The sequence below is a fragment of the Oncorhynchus nerka genome, unplaced genomic scaffold (assembly GCF_034236695.1).
Source record: "Oncorhynchus nerka isolate Pitt River unplaced genomic scaffold, Oner_Uvic_2.0 unplaced_scaffold_1056, whole genome shotgun sequence".
Taxonomy (NCBI): Eukaryota; Metazoa; Chordata; class Actinopteri; order Salmoniformes; family Salmonidae; genus Oncorhynchus; species Oncorhynchus nerka.
In genome coordinates, this window is record NW_027040256.1 from 14,142 (window position 1) to 32,500 (window position 18,359).

General features: G+C 56.1%; 1 pseudogene; it reads right to left on the reverse strand.

Moving 5' to 3' along the window:
• Nucleotides 1–18,359, reverse strand: part of LOC135570182 (anoctamin-2-like) — a 102,407-nt pseudogene that overhangs the window by 4,715 nt on the left and 79,333 nt on the right.

The window sequence follows — 18,359 nt, forward strand, 5'->3', positions numbered from 1 at the left end:
AGTAGAGTATAGTAACCGGTAAGGAGTGGAGTATAGTAACCGGTAAGGGGTGGAGTATAGTAACCTGACCATTAAGGAGTGGAGTATAGTAACCGGTAAGGGGTGGAGTATAGTAACCGGTAAGGAGTGGAGTATAGTAACCGGTAAGGAGTGGAGTATAGTAACCGGTAAGGAGTGGAGTATAGTAACCGGTAAGGAGTGGAGTATAGTAACCGGTAAGGAGTGGAGTATAGTAACCGGTAAGGAGTGGAGTATAGTAACCGGTAAGGAGTGGAGTATAGTAACCATTAAGGAGTGGAGTATAGTAACCATTAAGGAGTGGAGTATAGTAACCATTAAGGGGTGGAGTATAGTAACCGGTAAGGAGTGGAGTATAGTAACCGGTAAGGAGTGGAGTATAGTAACCGGTAAGGAGTGGAGTATAGTAACCGGTAAGGAGTGGAGTATAGTAACCGGAGTATAGTAACCTGAGTGGTGGAGTATAGTAACCGGTAAGGAGTGGAGTATAGTAACCGGTAAGGAGTGGAGTATAGTAACCGGTAAGGAGTGGAGTATAGTAACCGGTAAGGGGTGGAGTATAGTAACCGGTAAGGAGTGGAGTATAGTAACCGGTAAGGAGTGGAGTATAGTAACCGGTAAGGGGTGGAGTATAGTAACCGGTAAGGGGTGGAGTATAGTAACCGGTAAGGAGTGGAGTATAGTAACCGGTAAGGAGTGGAGTATAGTAACCGGTAAGGAGTGGAGTATAGTAACCTGACCATTAAGGAGTGGAGTATAGTAACCGGTAAGGAGTGGAGTATAGTAACCGGTAAGGAGTGGAGTATAGTAACCGGTAAGGAGTGGAGTATAGTAACCGGTAAGGAGTGGAGTATAGTAACCGGTAAGGAGTGGAGTATAGTAACCTGACCATTAAGGAGTGGAGTATAGTAACCGGTAAGGAGTGGAGTATAGTAACCTGACCATTAAGGAGTGGAGTATAGTAACCATGAAGGAGTGGAGTATAGTAACCTGACCATTAAGGAGTGGAGTATAGTAACCTGACCATTAAGGAGTGGAGTATAGTAACCATTAAGGAGTGGAGTATAGTAACCTGACCATTAAGGAGTGGAGTATAGTAACCTGACCATTAAGGAGTGGAGTATAGTAACCTGACCATTAAGGAGTGGAGTATAGTAACCTGACCATTAAGGAGTGGAGTATAGTAACCCGACCATTAAGGAGTAGAGTATAGTAACCATTAAGGCGTGGAGTATAGTAACCGGTAAGGAGTGGAGTATAGTAACCTGACCATTAAGGAGTGGAGTATAGTAACCGGTTAAGGAGTGGATTATAGTAACCTGACCATTAAGGAGTGGACTATAGTAACCGGTAAGGAGTGGAGTATAGTAACCTGACCATTAAGGAGTGGAGTATAGTAACCATTAAGGAGTGGAGTATAGTAACCGGTAAGGAGTGGAGTATAGTAACCGGTAAGGGGTGGAGTATAGTAACCTGACCATTGAGGAGTGGAGTATAGTAACCTGACCATTAAGGAGTGGAGTATAGTAACCATGAAGGAGTGGAGTATAGTAACCTGACCATTAAGGAGTGGATTATAGTAACCTGACCATTAAGGAGTGGAGTATAGTAACCGGTAAGGAGTGGAGTATAGTAACCGGTACGGAGTGGAGTATAGTAACCGGTAAGGAGTGGAGTATAGTAACCGGTAAGGAGTGGAGTATAGTAACCGGTAAGGAGTGGAGTATAGCAACCGGTAAGGAGTGAAGTATAGTAACCTGACCATTAAGGAGTGGAGTATAGTAACCATTAAGGAGTGGAGTATAGTAACCTGACCATTAAGGAGTGGAGTATAGTAACCATGAAGGAGTGGAGTATAGTAACCTGACCATTAAGGAGTGGAGTATAGTAACCATGAAGGAGTGGAGTATAGTAACCATGAAGGAGTGGAGTATAGTAACCTGACCATTAAGGAGTGGAGTATAGTAACCTGACCATTAAGGAGTGGAGTATAGTAACCTGACCATTAAGGAGTGGAGTATAGTAACCTGACCATTAAGGAGTGGAGTATAGTAACCATGAAGGAGTGGAGTATAGTAACCTGACCATTAAGGAGTGGAGTATAGTAACCATTAAGGAGTGGAGTATAGTAACCATTAAGGAGTGGAGTATAGTAACCATTAAGGAGTGGAGTATAGTAACCATTAAGGAGTGGAGTATAGTAACCATTAAGGAGTGGAGTATAGTAACCATTAAGGAGTGGAGTATAGTAACCATTAAGGAGTGGAGTATAGTAACCATTAAGGGGTGGAGTATAGTAACCATTAAGGGAGTAAACCATTAAGGGGTGGAGTATAGTAACCATTAAGGAGTGGAGTATAGTAACCATTAAGGGGTGGAGTATAGTAACCATTAAGGAGTGGAGTATAGTAACCATTAAGGGGTGGAGTATAGTAACCGGTAAGGAGTGGAGTATAGTAACCGGTAAGGAGTGGAGTATAGTAACCGGTAAGGAGTGGAGTATAGTAACCGGTAAGGAGTGGAGTATAGTAACCGGTAAGGAGTGGAGTATAGTAACCGGTAAGGAGTGGAGTATAGTAACCGGTAAGGAGTGGAGTATAGTACCCGGTAAAGAGTGGAGTATAGTAACCGGTAAGGAGTGGAGTATAGTAACCGGTAAGGAGTGGAGTATAGTAACCGGTAAGGGGTGGAGTATAGTAACCGGTAAGGAGTGGAGTATAGTAACCGGTAAGGAGTGGAGTATAGTAACCGGTAAGGAGTGGAGTATAGTACCCGGTAAAGAGTGGAGTATAGTAACCGGTAAGGAGTGGAGTATAGTAACCGGTAAGGAGTGGAGTATAGTAACCGGTAAGGAGTGGAGTATAGTAACCGGTAAGGAGTGGAGTATAGTACCCGGTAAGGAGTGGAGTATAGTAACCGGTAAGGAGTGGAGTATAGTAACCGGTAAGGAGTGGAGTATAGTAACCATTAAGGAGTGGAGTATAGTAACCATTAAGGAGTGGAGTATAGTAACCTGACCATTAAGGAGTGGAGTATAGTAACCATTAAGGAGTGGAGTATAGTAACCATTAAGGAGTGGAGTATAGTAACCATTAAGGAGTAGAGTATAGTAACCATTAAGGGGTGGAGTATAGTAACCATTAAGGAGTGGAGTATAGTAACCATTAAGGAGTAGAGTATAGTAACCATTAAGGGGTGGAGTATAGTAACCATTAAGGAGTGGAGTATAGTAACCATTAAGGAGTGGAGTATAGTAACCTGAGTAACCTGACCATTAAGTGGAGTATAGTAACCTGAGTAACCTGACCATTAAGTGGAGTATAGTAACCTGAGTAACCTGACCATTAAGAAGTGGAGTATAGTAACCTGACCATTAAGAAGTTGTGGGATGTGATGTGGTGGGATGTGGTGGCATGGGATGGGATGGCATGGGATGGGATGTGGTGGCATGGGATGGGATGTGGTGGCATGGGATGGGATGTGGTGGCATGGGATGGGATGGCATGGGATGGGATGGCATGGGATGTGGTGGGATGGGATGGGATGTGGTGGCATGGGATGTGGTGGCATGGGATGTGGTGGCATGGGATGGGATGGCATGGGATGGGATGTGGTGGCATGGGATGGGATGTGGTGGCATGGGATGTGGTGGCATGGGATGTGGTGGCATGGGATGTGGTGGCATGGGATGTGGTGGCATGGGATGGGATGTGGTGGCATGGGTGTGGTGGCATGGGATGGGATGTGGAGGCATGGGATGTGGTGGCATGGGATGTGGTGGGATGGGATGTGGTGGCATGGGATGTGGTGGCATGGGATGTGGTGGCATGGGATGGGATGTGGAGGCATGGGATGGGATGTGGAGGCATGGGATGGGATGTGGTGGCATGGGATGGGATGTGGAGGCATGGGATGTGGTGGCATGGGATGTGGTGGCATGGGATGTGGTGAGATGGGATGTGGTGGGATGGGATGTGGTGGCATGGGATGTGGTGGGATGTGGTGGGATGTGGGGGATGGGATGTGGTGGGATGGGATGTGGTGGGATGGGATGTGGTGGGATGGGATGTGGTGGGATGGGATGTGGTGGGATGGGATGTGGTGGGATGGGATGTGGTGGGATGGGATGGGATGTGGTGGGATGGGATGTGGTGGGATGGGATGTGGTGGGATGGGATGGCATGGGATGTGGTGGGATGGGATGTGGTGGCATGGGATGTGGTAGGATGTGGTGGGATGGGATGTGGTGGATGTGGTGGGATGTGGTGGGATGTGGTGGGATGGGATGTGGTGGGATGGGTGGGATGGATGTGGTGGGATGTGGATGGGATGGGATGTGGTGGAATGGGATGTGGTGGGATGTGGTGGGATGGGATGGGTGGGATGGGTGGTGGGATGTGGTGGGATGGGATGTGGTGGGATGGGATGTGGTGGGATGTGGTGGTGGGATGTGGTGGGATGGGATGTGGTGGGATGGGATGTGGTGTGGAATGGGATGTGGTGGGATGGGATGTGGTGGGATGGGATGTGGTGGGATGGGATGTGGTGGGATGTGGTGGGATGGGATGTGGTGGGATGGGATGGGATGTGGTGGAATGGGATGTGGTGGGATGTGGTGGGATGGGATGTGGTGGGATGTGATGTGGTGGGATGTGGTGGGATGGGATGTGGTGGGATGGGATGTGGTGGGATGGGATGTGGTGGGATGGGATGTGGTGGGATGTGGTGGGATGGGATGTGGTGGGATGGGATGTGGTGGGATGGGATGGAATGTGGTGGGATGGGATGTGGTGGGATGTGGTGGGATGTGGTGGGATGTGGTGGGATGGGATGTGGTGGGATGGGATGTGGTGGGATGGGATGTGGTGGGATGGGATGGGATGGGATGTGGTGGGATGGGATGTGGTGGGATGTGGTGGGATGGGATGTGGTGGGATGGGATGTGGTGGGATGTGGTGGGATGGGATGTGGTGGAATGGGATGTGGTGGGATGTGGTGGATGGGATGGGATGGGTGGGATGGGATGTGGTGGTGGGATGTGGTGGGATGGGATGTGGTGGGATGGGATGTGGTGGGATGGGATGTGGTGGGATGTGGATGTGGTGGGATGGGATGTGGTGGGATGGGTGGGATGTGGTGGGATGGGATGTGGTGGGATGGGATGTGGTGGGATGGGATGTGGTGGGATGGGATGTGGTGGGATGTGGTGGGATGGGGTGGGATGGGATGGGATGTGGTGGGATGGGTGGGTGGATGGGATGTGGTGGGATGTGGTGGGATGGGATGTGGTGGGAATGGGATGTGGTGGGATGGGATGTGGTGGGATGTGGTGGGATGGGATGTGGTGGGATGGGATGTGGTGGGATGTGGTGGCATGGGATGGGATGGGATGTGGTGGCATGGGATGGGATGAGATGTGGTGGCATGGGATGTGGTGGGATGGGATGTGGGATGTGGTGGGATGTGGTGGGATGTGGTGGGATGGGATGTGGTGGCATGGGATGGGATGTGGTGGGATGGGATGTGGTGGGATGGGTGGGATGTGGTGGGATGGGATGTGGTGGGATGGGATGTGGTGGGATGGGATGTGGTGGCATGGGATGTGGGGATGGGATGTGGTGGGATGGGATGTGGTGGGATGGGATGTGGTGGGATGGGATGTGGTGGGATGGGATGTGGTGGGATGGGATGGGTGGGATGGGTGGGATGGGATGTGGTGGGATGGGATGTGGTGGGATGGGATGGGATGGGATGGGATGTGGTGGGATGGGATGTGGTGGGATGGGATGTGTGGGATGGGATGTGGTGGGATGGGATGTGGTGGGATGGGATGTGGTGGGATGGGATGTGGTGGGATGGGATGTGGTGAAATGGGATGTGGTGGGATGGGATGTGGTGGGATGGGATGTGGTGGGATGTGGTGGGATGTGGTGGGATGGGATGTGGTGGGATGGGATGGGATGTGGTGGGATGGGATGTGGTGGGATGGGATGTGGATGGGATGTGGTGGGATGGGATGTGGTGGGATGGGATGTGGTGGGATGGGATGTGGTGGGATGTGGTGGATGGGGTGGGATGGGATGTGGTGGGATGTGGTGGGATGTGGTGGGATGGGATGTGGTGGGATGGGATGTGGTGGGATGGGATGTGGTGGGATGGGATGTGGTGGGATGGGATGTGGTGGCATGGGATGTGGTGGGATGTGGTGGGATGGGATGTGGTGGCATGGGATGTGGTGGGATGTGGTGGGATGGGATGTGGTGAAATGGGATGTGGTGGGATGTGGTGGGATGGGATGTGGTGAAATGGGATGTGGTGGGATGTGGTGGGATGGGATGTGGTGGCATGGGATGTGGTGGGATGTGGTGGGATGGGATGTGGTGGGATGGGATGTGGTGGGATGTGGTGGGATGAGATGTGGTGGGATGGGATGGGATGTGGTGGGATGGGATGTGGTGAAATGGGATGTGGTGGGATGGAATGTGGTGGGATGTGGTGGGATGGGATGTGGTGGGATGGGATGTGGTGGCATGGGATGTGGTGGGATGTGGTGGGATGGGATGTGGTGGGATGTGGTAGGATGTGGTGGGATGGGATGTGGTGGGATGTGGTGGCATGGGATGTGGTGGGATGTGGTAGGATGTGGTGGGATGGGATGTGGTGGGATGTGGTAGGATGTGGTGGGATGGGATGTGGTGGGATGGGATGTGGTGGGATGGGTGGTGATGGGATGTGGTGGGATGTGGTGGGATGGGATGTGGTGGGATGGGATGTGGTGGGATGTGGTGGGATGGGATGTGGTGGGATGTGGTGGGATGGGATGTGGTGGGATGGGATGTGGTGGGATGTGGTGGGATGGATGTGGTGGGATGTGGTGGGATGGGATGTGGTGGGATGGGTGGTGGGATGTGGTGGGATGGGTGAAATGGGATGTGGTGGGATGGAATGGTGGGATGGGATGTGGTGGGATGTGGTGGGATGGGATGTGGTGGGATGTGATGTGGTGATGGGATGGGGATGTGGTGGGATGGGATGTGGTGAAATGGATGTGGTGGGATGTGGTGGGATGGGATGTGGTGGATGGGATGTGGTGGGATGTGGTGGTGATGGGATGTGGTGGGATGGGATGTGGTGGGATGTGGTGGGATGGGATGTGGTGGGATGGGATGGGATGGGTGGCATGGGATGTGGTGGGATGTGGTGGGATGGGATGTGGTGGGATGTGGTGGGATGGGATGTGGTGGGATGGGATGGTGGGATGGGATGTGGTGGGATGTGGGATGTAGGATGTGGTGGGATGGGATGTGGTGGGATGTGGTGGGATGTGGTGGGATGTGGTGGGATGGGATGGGATGGGTGGGGGATGGTGGGATGGGATGTGGTGGGATGGGATGTGGTGGGGATGGGATGGTGGGATGTGGTGGGATGGGATGGGTGGGATGTGGTGGGGATGGGATGTGGTGGGATGGGATGGGATGGTGGGATGTGGTGGGATGGATGTGGTGGGATGGGATGTGGTGGGATGGGATGTGGTGGCATGGGATGTGGTGGGATGGAATGTGGTGGGATGTGGTGGGATGGGATGTGGTGGGATGGGATGTGGTGGGATGGGATGGGGATGGGATGTGGTGGGATGGGTGGGATGGGATGTGGTGGGATGGGATGGGTGGGATGGGATGGGATGTGGGTGGGATGGGGATGGGATGTGGTGGGATGGGATGTGGATGGGATGGGATGGGATGGGATGTGGATGGGATGTGGTGGGATGGGATGTGGTGGGATGGGATGTGGTGGGATGTGGTGGGATGGGATGTGGGGATGGGATGTGGTGGGATGGGATGTGGTGGGATGTGATGTGGTGGGATGTGGTGGATGGGATGTGGGTGGGATGGGATGGGTGGGATGTGGTGGGATGGGATGTGGTGGGATGGGATGGATGTGGTGTGGTGGGATGGGTGGGATGGGATGTGGTGGGATGGGATGGGTGGGATGTGGTGGGATGTGGTGGGATGGGATGTGGTGGGATGGGATGGGTGGGATGTGGTGGGATGGGATGTGGTGGGATGTGGGATGGGATGGGATGTGGATGGGATGTGGTGGGATGTGGTGGGATGGGATGGGTGGGATGTGGTGGGATGGGATGGGTGGGATGTGGTGGGATGGGATGTGGTGGGATGGGATGGGTGGGATGGGATGGGTGGGATGTGGTGGTGGGATGTGGTGGGGATGTGGTGGGATGTGGTGGCATGGTGGGATGGGATGGGTGGGATGTGGTGGGATGGGATGTGGTGGCATGGGATGTGGTGGGATGGGATGTGGTGGATGTGGTGGGATGGGATGGGATGTGGATGGGATGTGGTGGGGATGGGATGTGGTGGGATGGGATGGTGGGATGGGATGTGGTGGGATGTGATGGGTGGGATGTGATGTGGTGGGATGGGATGTGGTGGGATGTGGATGGGGTGGGATGTGGTGGGATGGGATGTGGTGGGATGGGATGTGGTGGGATGTGTGTGGGATGGGATGTGGTGGGATGTGGTGGGATGTGGTGGGATGGGATGTGGTGGGATGGGATGGGTGGGATGTGGTGGGATGTGGTGGGATGGGATGTGGTGGGATGTGGTGGGATGGGATGTGGTGGGATGGGATGTGGTGGGATGTGGTGGGATGGGATGTGGTGGGATGGGATGTGGTGGGATGTGGTGGGATGGGATGTGGTGGGATGGGATGTGGTGGGATGTGGTGGGATGGGATGTGGTGGGATGGGATGTGGTGGGATGGGATGTGGTGGGGGATGTGGTGGGATGGGATGTGGTGGGATGGGTGGGATGGGATGGGTGGGATGGGATGTGGTGGGATGGGATGTGGTGGGATGGGGTGGGATGGTGGGATGTGGTGGGATGTGGTGGGATGGGATGTGGTGGGATGTGGTGGGATGGGATGTGGTGGGATGGGATGTGGTGGGATGGGATGTGGTGGGATGTGGTGGGATGTGGTGGGATGGGATGTGGTGGGATGTGGTGGGATGGGATGTGGTGGGATGTGGATGGGTGGGATGTGGTGGGATGGGATGTGGTGGGATGTGGTGGGAGGGTGGGTGGGATGTGGTGGGATGGGATGTGGTGGGATGGGATGGGATGTGGTGGGTGGTGGGATGTGGTGGGATGGGATGTGGTGGGATGGATGTGGTGGGATGGGATGTGGTGGGATGTGGTGTGGTGGGATGTGGTGGGATGGGATGTGGTGGGATGGGATGGGATGGGATGGGATGGGATGTGGTGGGATGGGATGTGGTGGGATGTGGTGGGATGTGGTGGGATGTGGTGGGATGGGATGTGGTGGGATGGGATGTGGTGGGATGGGGTGGGATGGGATGTGGTGGGATGGGATGTGGTGGGATGGGATGTGGTGGGATGTGGTGGAATGTGGTGGGATGGGATGTGGTGGAATGTGGTGGCATGGGATGTGGTGGGATGTGGATGTGGATGTGGTGGGATGGGATGTGGTGTGGTGGGGTGGATAGGGATGTGATGGATGGGATGTGGTGGGATGTGGTGGGATGTGGTGGGATGGGATGTGGTGGCATGGGATGTGGTGGGATGTGGATGGGATGGGATGGGATGGGTGGGATGGGATGTGGTGGGATGTGGTGGGATGGGATGGGGTGGGGATGGGATGTGGTGGGATGGGATGTGGTGGGAAATGGATGGGATGTGGTGGGATGGATGATGTGGTGGGATGTGGTGGGATGGGATGTGGTGGGATGGGATGGGATGGGATGTGGTGGGGATGTGGTGGGATGGGATGTGGTGGGATGGGATGTGGTGGGATGTGGTGGATGGGATGGGTGGGATGTGGGCTGTGGATGTGTGGGATGTAATGTGGGATGGGATGTGGTGGGATGGGATGTGGTGATGGGATGTGGTGGATGTGATGGGATGTGGTGGGATGTGTGGTGGGATGGGGGATGTGGTGGGATGGGATGTGGTGGGATGTGGTGGCATGGGATGTGGTGGGATGTGGTAGGATGTGGTGGGATGGGATGTGGTGGGATGGGATGTGGTGGGATGTGGTGGGATGGGATGTGGTGGGATGTGGTGGGATGTGGTGGGATGGGATGTGGTGGCATGGGATGTGGTGGGATGTGGTGGGATGGGATGTGGTGGGATGTGGTGGGGATGGGATGTGGTGGGATGGGATGTGGTGGGATGTGGTGGGATGAGATGTGGTGGGATGATGGGATGGGTGGGATGGGATGTGGTGAAATGGGATGTGGTGGGATGGGGCTGTGGTGGGATGTGGTGGGATGGGATGTGGTGGGATGGGATGTGGTGGCATGTGGGTGGGATGTGGTGGGATGGGATGTGGTGGGATGGGAGGTGGGATGTGGTGGGATGGGATGTGGTGGGAATGTGGTGGCATGGGATGTGGTGGGATGTGGTGGGATGTGGTGGGATGGGATGTGGTGGGATGGGATGTGGTCCTGTGGTGGGATGGGATGTGGTGGGATGTGGTGGGATGTGGTGGGATGGGATGTGGTGGGATGTGGTGGGATGTGGTGGGATGTAATGGGTGGGATGTGGTGGGATGGGATGTGGTGGGATGGGATGTGGTGGGATGGTGTGGTGGGATGGGATGTGGTGGGATGGGATGTGGTGGGATGTGGTGGGGGATGTGGTGGGATGGGATGGGTGGGATGTGGGATGGGTGGGATGTGGTGGGATGGGATGTGGTGGGATGTGGTGGGATGTGGTGGGATGTGATGTGGTGGGATGGGATGTGGTGATGGGTGTGATATGGGATGTGGTGGGATGTAGGTGGGATGGGATGTGGTGGCATGGGATGTGGTGGGATGGGATGTGGTGGGATGGGATGTGGTGGGATGTGGTGGGATGGGATGTGGGGGGATGTGATATGGTGGGATGTGGTGGTCCTGGGATGTGGTGAAATGGGATGTCCTGGGATGTGGTGGGATGGGATGTGGTGGGATGGGATGTGTGGGATGTGGTGTGGTGGGATGTGGTGGGATGGGATGTGGTGGATGGTAATGGTGGGATGGGATGTGGTGGGATGGGATGTGGTGGGATGGGATGTGGTGGCATGGGATGTGGTGGGATGGGTGTCCCTCCTGTGGTGGGATGGGATGTGGTGGAATGTGGTGGCATGGGATGTGGTGGGATGTGGATATGATGTGGTGGGATGGGATGTGGTGGGATGGGATGTGGTGGGATGTGGGGATGGGATGGGTGGGATGTGGTGGGATGTGGTGGGATGGGATGTGGTGGGATGTGGTGGGATGTGGTGGGATGGGATGTGTGGCATGGGATGTGGTGGGATGTGGGTGGGATGGGATGTGGTGGGATGGTGTGTGTGGGATCCTCTAGTGTGGTGGGATGGGATGTGGATGTAATGGTGTCCCTGGGATGTCTAGTCCTGGGATGTGGTGGGATGGAATGTGGTGGGATGTGGTGGGATGGGATGTCCTGTGGGATGGGATGTGGTGGGGTGATGTGGTGGGATGTGATATGTATGGTGTCCTGGGATGTGGTAGGATGTGGTGGTGGGATGTGGTGGAATGTGGTGGCCTCCTGTTCCTGTCCTGTGAGGGATGTGGTGGGATGGGATGTGGTGGGATGTGATGGGATGGGATGTGGTGGGATGGATGTGGTGTGTCCCTCCTCTTCCTCTGTGGTGGGGATGTGGTGGGATGTGGTGGGATGGGATGTGGTGGCATGGATGTGGTGGGATGGGTGTCCCTGGGTGTTATTGGGATGGGATGTCCTGGTGGGATGGGATGTGATGGATGTAATGGGATGTGGTGGGATGTGGTGGGATGGGATGTGTGGGATGTGGTGTGCATGGGATGTGGTGGGATGGGATGTGGTGGGATGTCCTGTGAGGATGTGGTGGGATGGGATGTGGTGGGATGGGATGTGGTGGGATGTGGTGGGATCCTGTGGTGGGATGGGATGTGGTGGCATGGGATGTCCTCTAGTCCTGGATGTGGTGGGATGGGATGTGGTGGTCCCTGTGGTCCTCTAGTCCTGTGGTGGGATGGGATGTAATGGGATGGGATGTGGTGGGATGTGGTGGGATGGGATGTCTTCCTCTAGTCCTGGGATGTGGTGGGATGGGTCCCTCCTGGAATGTCCTGTGGGGGATGTGATATGTAATGGGGATGTGGTGGGATGGGATGTGGTGGGATGGGATGTGGTGGTGATATGGGATGTGGTGGCATGGGATCCTGTGGGATGGGATGTGGTGGGGTGTCCCTGGTGGGATGTCCTGTGGGTGTGGTGGGATGTGGTGGGATGGGTGGGATGTGGTGGAATGGGATCTGGTCCTGTGGTGGAATGGGATGTAATGGGATGTGTAATGGTGATCTTCCTCTAGATGTGGTGGGGTGGAATGTAATGTGGTGGGATCTTCCTGGGATGTCCTGGCATGGGATGTGGATGGGAATGGGATGTCTTCCTCTGTCCTGTGGGATGTGGTGGAATGTAATGTGGTGGAATCTTCCTGTGTCCTGTGGGGATGTGGTGGGATGTGGTGGCATGGGATGTGGTGGGATGGGATGTGATGGGATGTGGTGGGATGTCTAGTCCTGTGGTGGGATGTGATGTGGTGGGATGTGGTGGGATGTGGTGGCAATGGTGATCTAGTCCTGTGGTGTGTGATGTAATGGTGTCCCTCCTCTTCCTCTATGTGGGCTGGGATGATGTAATGGTGTCCCTCCTCTTCCTCTAGTCCTGTGATGGTGGTGATATGTAATGGTGTCCCTCCTCTTCCTCTATGTGGTGGGATGTGATGGGATGATGGGATGTGGTGGGATGTGGTGGCATCCTCTTCCTGTCCTGTGGGATGTGGTGGGATGGGATGTGGTGTTCCTCTTCCTGGGAGTCCTGTGGGGTGGATGTGGTGGCATGGGATGTGGTGGGATGTGGTGGGATGGGATGTCTTCCTCTATCCTGGGATGTGGTGGGTATGGGATCCTCTTCCTCTAGTCCTGATGGGATGTGGTGGGATGTGGGTGTGGTGGGATGTGGTGGGATGGGATGTGGTGGCATGGGATGTGGTGGGATGGGATGCTGGTGGGATGTGATGGGATGTGATGGGATGTGGTGGGATGTGGTGGCATGGGATGTGGTGGGATGTGGTGGGATGGGATGTGGTGTTATGTGGTGGGATGGGATGTGGTGGGATGTGGTGGCATGGGATGTGGTGGGATGGGATGTGGTGGGATGGGATGTGGTGGGATGGGATGGCATGGAATGTGGTGGGATGTGGTGGGATGTGATGTGGTGGCATGGGATGGGATGTGGTGGCATGGGATGGGATGTGGTGGGATGGGATGGGATGTGGTGGTGGGATGTGGTTCCTGGGAGTCCTGGGATGGGATGTGGTGGGATGTGGTGGGATGGGATGTGGTGGGATGGGATTCCTCTGGCATGGGATGTGGTGGGATGTGGTGGATGTGGTGGGATGGGATGTGGTGGGATCTTCCTGGGATGGGATGTGATGGGATGGGATGGGTGGGATGTGATGGGATGGGATGTGGTGGGATGGGATGTGGTGGGATGGGATGTGGTGGGATGTGGTGGGATGTGGTGGCATGGGATGTGCCTCCTCTTCCTCTAGTCCTGTGGGGTGTGATATGTAATGGTGTGTACCTCCTCTTCCTCTAGTCCTGTGAGGCTGTGGGGTGTGATATGTAATGGTGTGTCCTCCTCTTCCTCTAGTCCTGTCAGGCTGTGGGGTGTGATATGTAATGGTGTCCCTCCTCTTCCTCTAGTCCTGTGGGGTGTGATATGTAATGGTGTGTGCCTCCTCTTCCTCTAGTCCTGTGAGGCTGTGGGGTGTGATATGTAATGGTGTCCCTCCTCTTCCTCTAGTCCTGTGAGGCTGTGGGGTGTGATATGTAATGGTGTCCCTCCTCTTCCTCTAGTCCTGTCAGGCTGTGGGGTGTTATATGTAATGGTGTCCCTCCTCTTCCTCTAGTCCTGTGAGGCTGTGGGGTGTGATATGTAATGGTGTGTACCTCCTCTTCCTCTAGTCCTGTCAGGCTGTGGGGTGTGATATGTAATGGTGTACCTCCTCTTCCTCTAGTCCTGTCAGGCTGTGGGGTGTGATATGTAATGGTGTCCCTCCTCTTCCTCTAGTCCTGTGAGGCTGTGGGGTGTGATATGTAATGGTGTACCTCCTCTTCCTCTAGTCCTGTGAGGCTGTGGGGTGTGATATGTAATGGTGTGTGCCTCCTCTTCCTCTAGTCCTGTGGGGTGTGATATGTAATGGTGTCCCTCCTCTTCCTCTAGTCCTGTGAGGCTGTGGGGTGTGATATGTAATGGTGTGTGCCTCCTCTTCCTCTAGCTGTGGGGTGTGATATGTAATGGTGTCCCTCCTCTTCCTCTAGTCCTGTCAGGCTGTGGGGTGTTATATGTAATGGTGTCCCTCCTCTTCCTCTAGTCCTGTCAGGCTGTGGGGTGTGATATGTAATGGTGTCCCTCCTCTTCCTCTAGTCCTGTGAGGCTGTGGGGTGTGATATGTAATGGTGTCCCTCCTCTTCCTCTAGTCCTGTGAGGCTGTGGGGTGTGATATGTAATGGTGTGTGCCTCCTCTTCCTCTAGTCCTGTCAGGCTGTGGGGTGTGATATGTAATGGTGTCCCTCCTCTTCCTCTAGTCCTGTGGGGTGTGATATGTAATGGTGTGTACCTCCTCTTCCTCTAGTCCTGTGAGGCTGTGGGGTGTGATATGTAATGGTGTCCCTCCTCTTCCTCTAGTCCTGTGGGGTGTGATATGTAATGGTGTCCCTCCTCTTCCTCTAGTCCTGTCAGGCTGTGGGGTGTGATATGTAATGGTGTCCCTCCTCTTCCTCTAGTCCTGTGGGGTGTGATATGTAATGGTGTCCCTCCTCTTCCTCTAGTCCTGTCAGGCTGTGGGGTGTGATATGTAATGGTGTCCCTCCTCTTCCTCTAGTCCTGTGAGGCTGTGGGGTGTGATATGTAATGGTGTCCCTCCTCTTCCTCTAGTCCTGTGGGGTGTGATATGTAATGGTGTCCCTCCTCTTCCTCTAGTCCTGTGGGGTGTGATATGTAATGGTGTCCCTCCTCTTCCTCTAGTCCTGTGGGGTGTGATATGTAATGGTGTGTACCTCCTCTTCCTCTAGTCCTGTGAGGTCCCAGCTGTGGTTCAAACTGATCTGACGACGCTTCCACTGCTCCAGGAACGTCGCAACTACACACACAGACACACACACACAGACACACACAGACACACACACACAGACACAGACACACAGACACACACACACAGACACACAAACACACACAGACTTAGACATGATCACAGACACACACAGACATGATCAGACATGTGAATATGGGTCCACCAACTCTAGCAGAGGAAACCCTGAGACAGTGTTAGCAGAGCAGCGGGGGGTTACACTCTGGTTACACCCCCAGAGGTCCTACTGTGTCTAATAATACGCAGACCTGGCTCCCCACAGACGGGCTGGCTGACGGGCTGGCTGACGGGCTGGTGGACGGGCTGGCTGACGGGCTGGCTAACTGATGGGCTGGCTGATGGGCTGGCTGGCTGGCTGACGGGCTGGCTGGCTGACGGGCTGGCTGGCTGACGGGCTGGCTAGCTGACGAGCTGGCTGATGGGCTGGCTGACGGGCTGGCTGATGGGCTGGCTGACGGGCTGGCTGACGGGCTAGCTGGCTGACGGGCTGGCTGACGGGCTAGCTGACGGACTGGCTGACGGACTGGCTGACGGGCGGGCTGGCTGGCTGACGGGCTGGCTGGCTGACGGGCGGGCTGACGGGCTGGCTGACGGGCTAGCTGACGGGCTGGCTGACGGGCTAGCTGACGGGCTGGCTGACGGGCTGGCTGACGGGCTGGCTGATGGGCTGGCTGACGGGCTGGCTGACGGGCTGGCTGACGGGCTAGCTGGCTGACGGGCTGGCTGACGGGCGGGCTGGCTGGCTGACGGGCTAGCTGACGGACTGGCTGACGGACTGGCTGACGGGCGGGCTGACGGGCTGGCTGACGGGCTGGCTGACGGGCTAGCTGACTGGCTGGCTGGCTGACGGGCTAGCTGGCTGACGGGCTGGCTGACGGGCTAACTGATGGGCTGGCTGGCTGATGGGCTGGCTGACGGGCTGGCTGGCTGGCGGGCTGGCTGGCTGGCGGGCTGGCTGGCTGGCTGACGGGCTAGCTGGCTGACGGGCTGGCTGACGGGCGGGCTGGCTGGCTGACGGGCTAGCTGACGGACTGGCTGACGGACTGGCTGACGGGCGGGCTGGCTGACGGGCGGGCTGGCGGGCTGGCTGGCTGGCTGACGGGCTAGCTGGCTGACGGGCGGGCTGGCTGACGGGCGGGCTGGCGGGCTGGCTGGCTGGCTGACGGGCTAGCTGGCTGACGGGCTGGCTGGCTGACGGGCTAGCTGGCTGACGGGCTGGCTGGCTGACGGGCTAACTGATGGGCTGGCTGGCTGACGGGCTGGCTGATGGGCTGGCTGGCTGACGGGCTGGCTGACGGGCTGGCTGACGGGCTGGTGGACGGGCTGGCTGACGGGCTGGCTAACTGATGGGCTGGCTGGCGGGCTGGCTAACTGATGGGCTGGCTGGCGGGCTGGCTGATGGGCTTGCTGACGGGCTAGCTGGCTGACGGGCTGACGGGCTGGCTGACGGGCTAGCTGACTGACGGGCTAGCTGGCTGATGGGCTAGCTGACAAACTGGCTGACGGGCTGGCTGACGGGCTGGCTGACGGGCTGGCTGGCGGGCTGGCTGGCGGGCTGGCTGACGGGCTGGCTGGCGGGCTGGCTGACGGGCTGGCTGGCTGGCTGGCTGGCTGGCTGACGGGCTGGCTGATGGTATGGGTGACGGGCTAGCTGACGGGCTAGCTAACTGATGGGCTGGCTGGCTGTCGGGCTGGCTGGCTGACGGGCGGGCTGGCTGACGGGCTGGTGGACGGGCTGGTGGACGGGCTAACTGCTGGCTGATGGGCTGGCTGACTGACGGGCTGGCTGGCTGACTGACGGGCTGGCTGGCAGGTTGGCTGGCTGGCTGGCTGAGGGGGTGGCTCGCTGGCTGGCGGGGTGGCTGGTTGGCTGAAGGGGTGGCTCGCTGGCTGATGGGCTGGCTGGCTGACGGGCTAGCTGGCTGACGGGGTGGCTCACTGGCTGACGGGCTAGCTGGCTGACGGGGTGGCTCGCTGGCTGACGGGCTAGCTGGCTGACGGGGTGGCTCACTGGCTGACGGGCTAGCTGGCTGACTGGGTGGCTCGTCGGCTGACTCGCTGGCTGACGGGGTGGCTCGCTGGCTGACGGGGTGGCTAGCTGGCTGACGGGGTGGCTCGCTGGCTGACGGGGTGGCTCGCTGGCTGACGGGGTGGCTCGCTGGCTGACGGGGTGGCTCGCTGGCCGACTGGACTGCTGGCCAGCTGACGGGACGGGACGGCTGGCCGGCTGACGGGCTGGCTGACAAGCTGGCTGGCTGGTCATAAAACATTGGAACGTTAATACATACCCCAGAGAGACATGAAGGTGGGGGTAGTAAGGGGCAGTAAGGGGTAACAGAACGTTAATACATACCCCAGAGAGACATGAAGATGGGGGTAGTAAGGGGCAGTAAGGGGCAGTAAGGGGTAACAGAATGTTAATACATACCCCAGAGAGACATGAAGATGGGGGTAGTAAGGGGCAGTAAGGGGCAGTAAGGGGTAACAGAATGTTAATACATACCCCAGAGGGACATGAAGATGGGGGTAGTAAGGGGCAGTAAGGGGCAGTAAGGGGTAACAGAATGTTAATACATACCCCAGAGGGACATGAAGATGGGGGTAGTAAGGGGCAGTAAGGGGTAGTAAGGGGTAACAGAACGTTAATACATACCCCAGAGAGACATGAAGATGGGGGTAGTAAGGGGCAGTAAGGGGTAACAGAATGTTAATACATACCCCAGAGAGACATGAAGATGGGGGTAGTAAGGGGCAGTAAGGGGCAGTAAGGGGTAACATAACATTAATACATACCCCAGAGGGACATGAAGATGGGGGTAGTAAGGGGTAGTAAGGGGTAGTAAGGGGCAGTAAGGGGTAACAGAACGTTAATACATACCCCAGAGGGACATGAAGATGGGGGTAGTAAGGGGCAGTAAGGGGTAACATAACATTAATACATACCCCAGAGGGACATGAAGATGGGGGTAGTAAGGGGTAGTAAGGGGTAGTAAGGGGCAGTAAGGGGTAACAGAACGTTAATACATACCCCAGAGGGACATGAAGATGGGGGCAGTAAGGGGCAGTAAGGGGTAACAGAACGTTAATACATACCCCAGAGG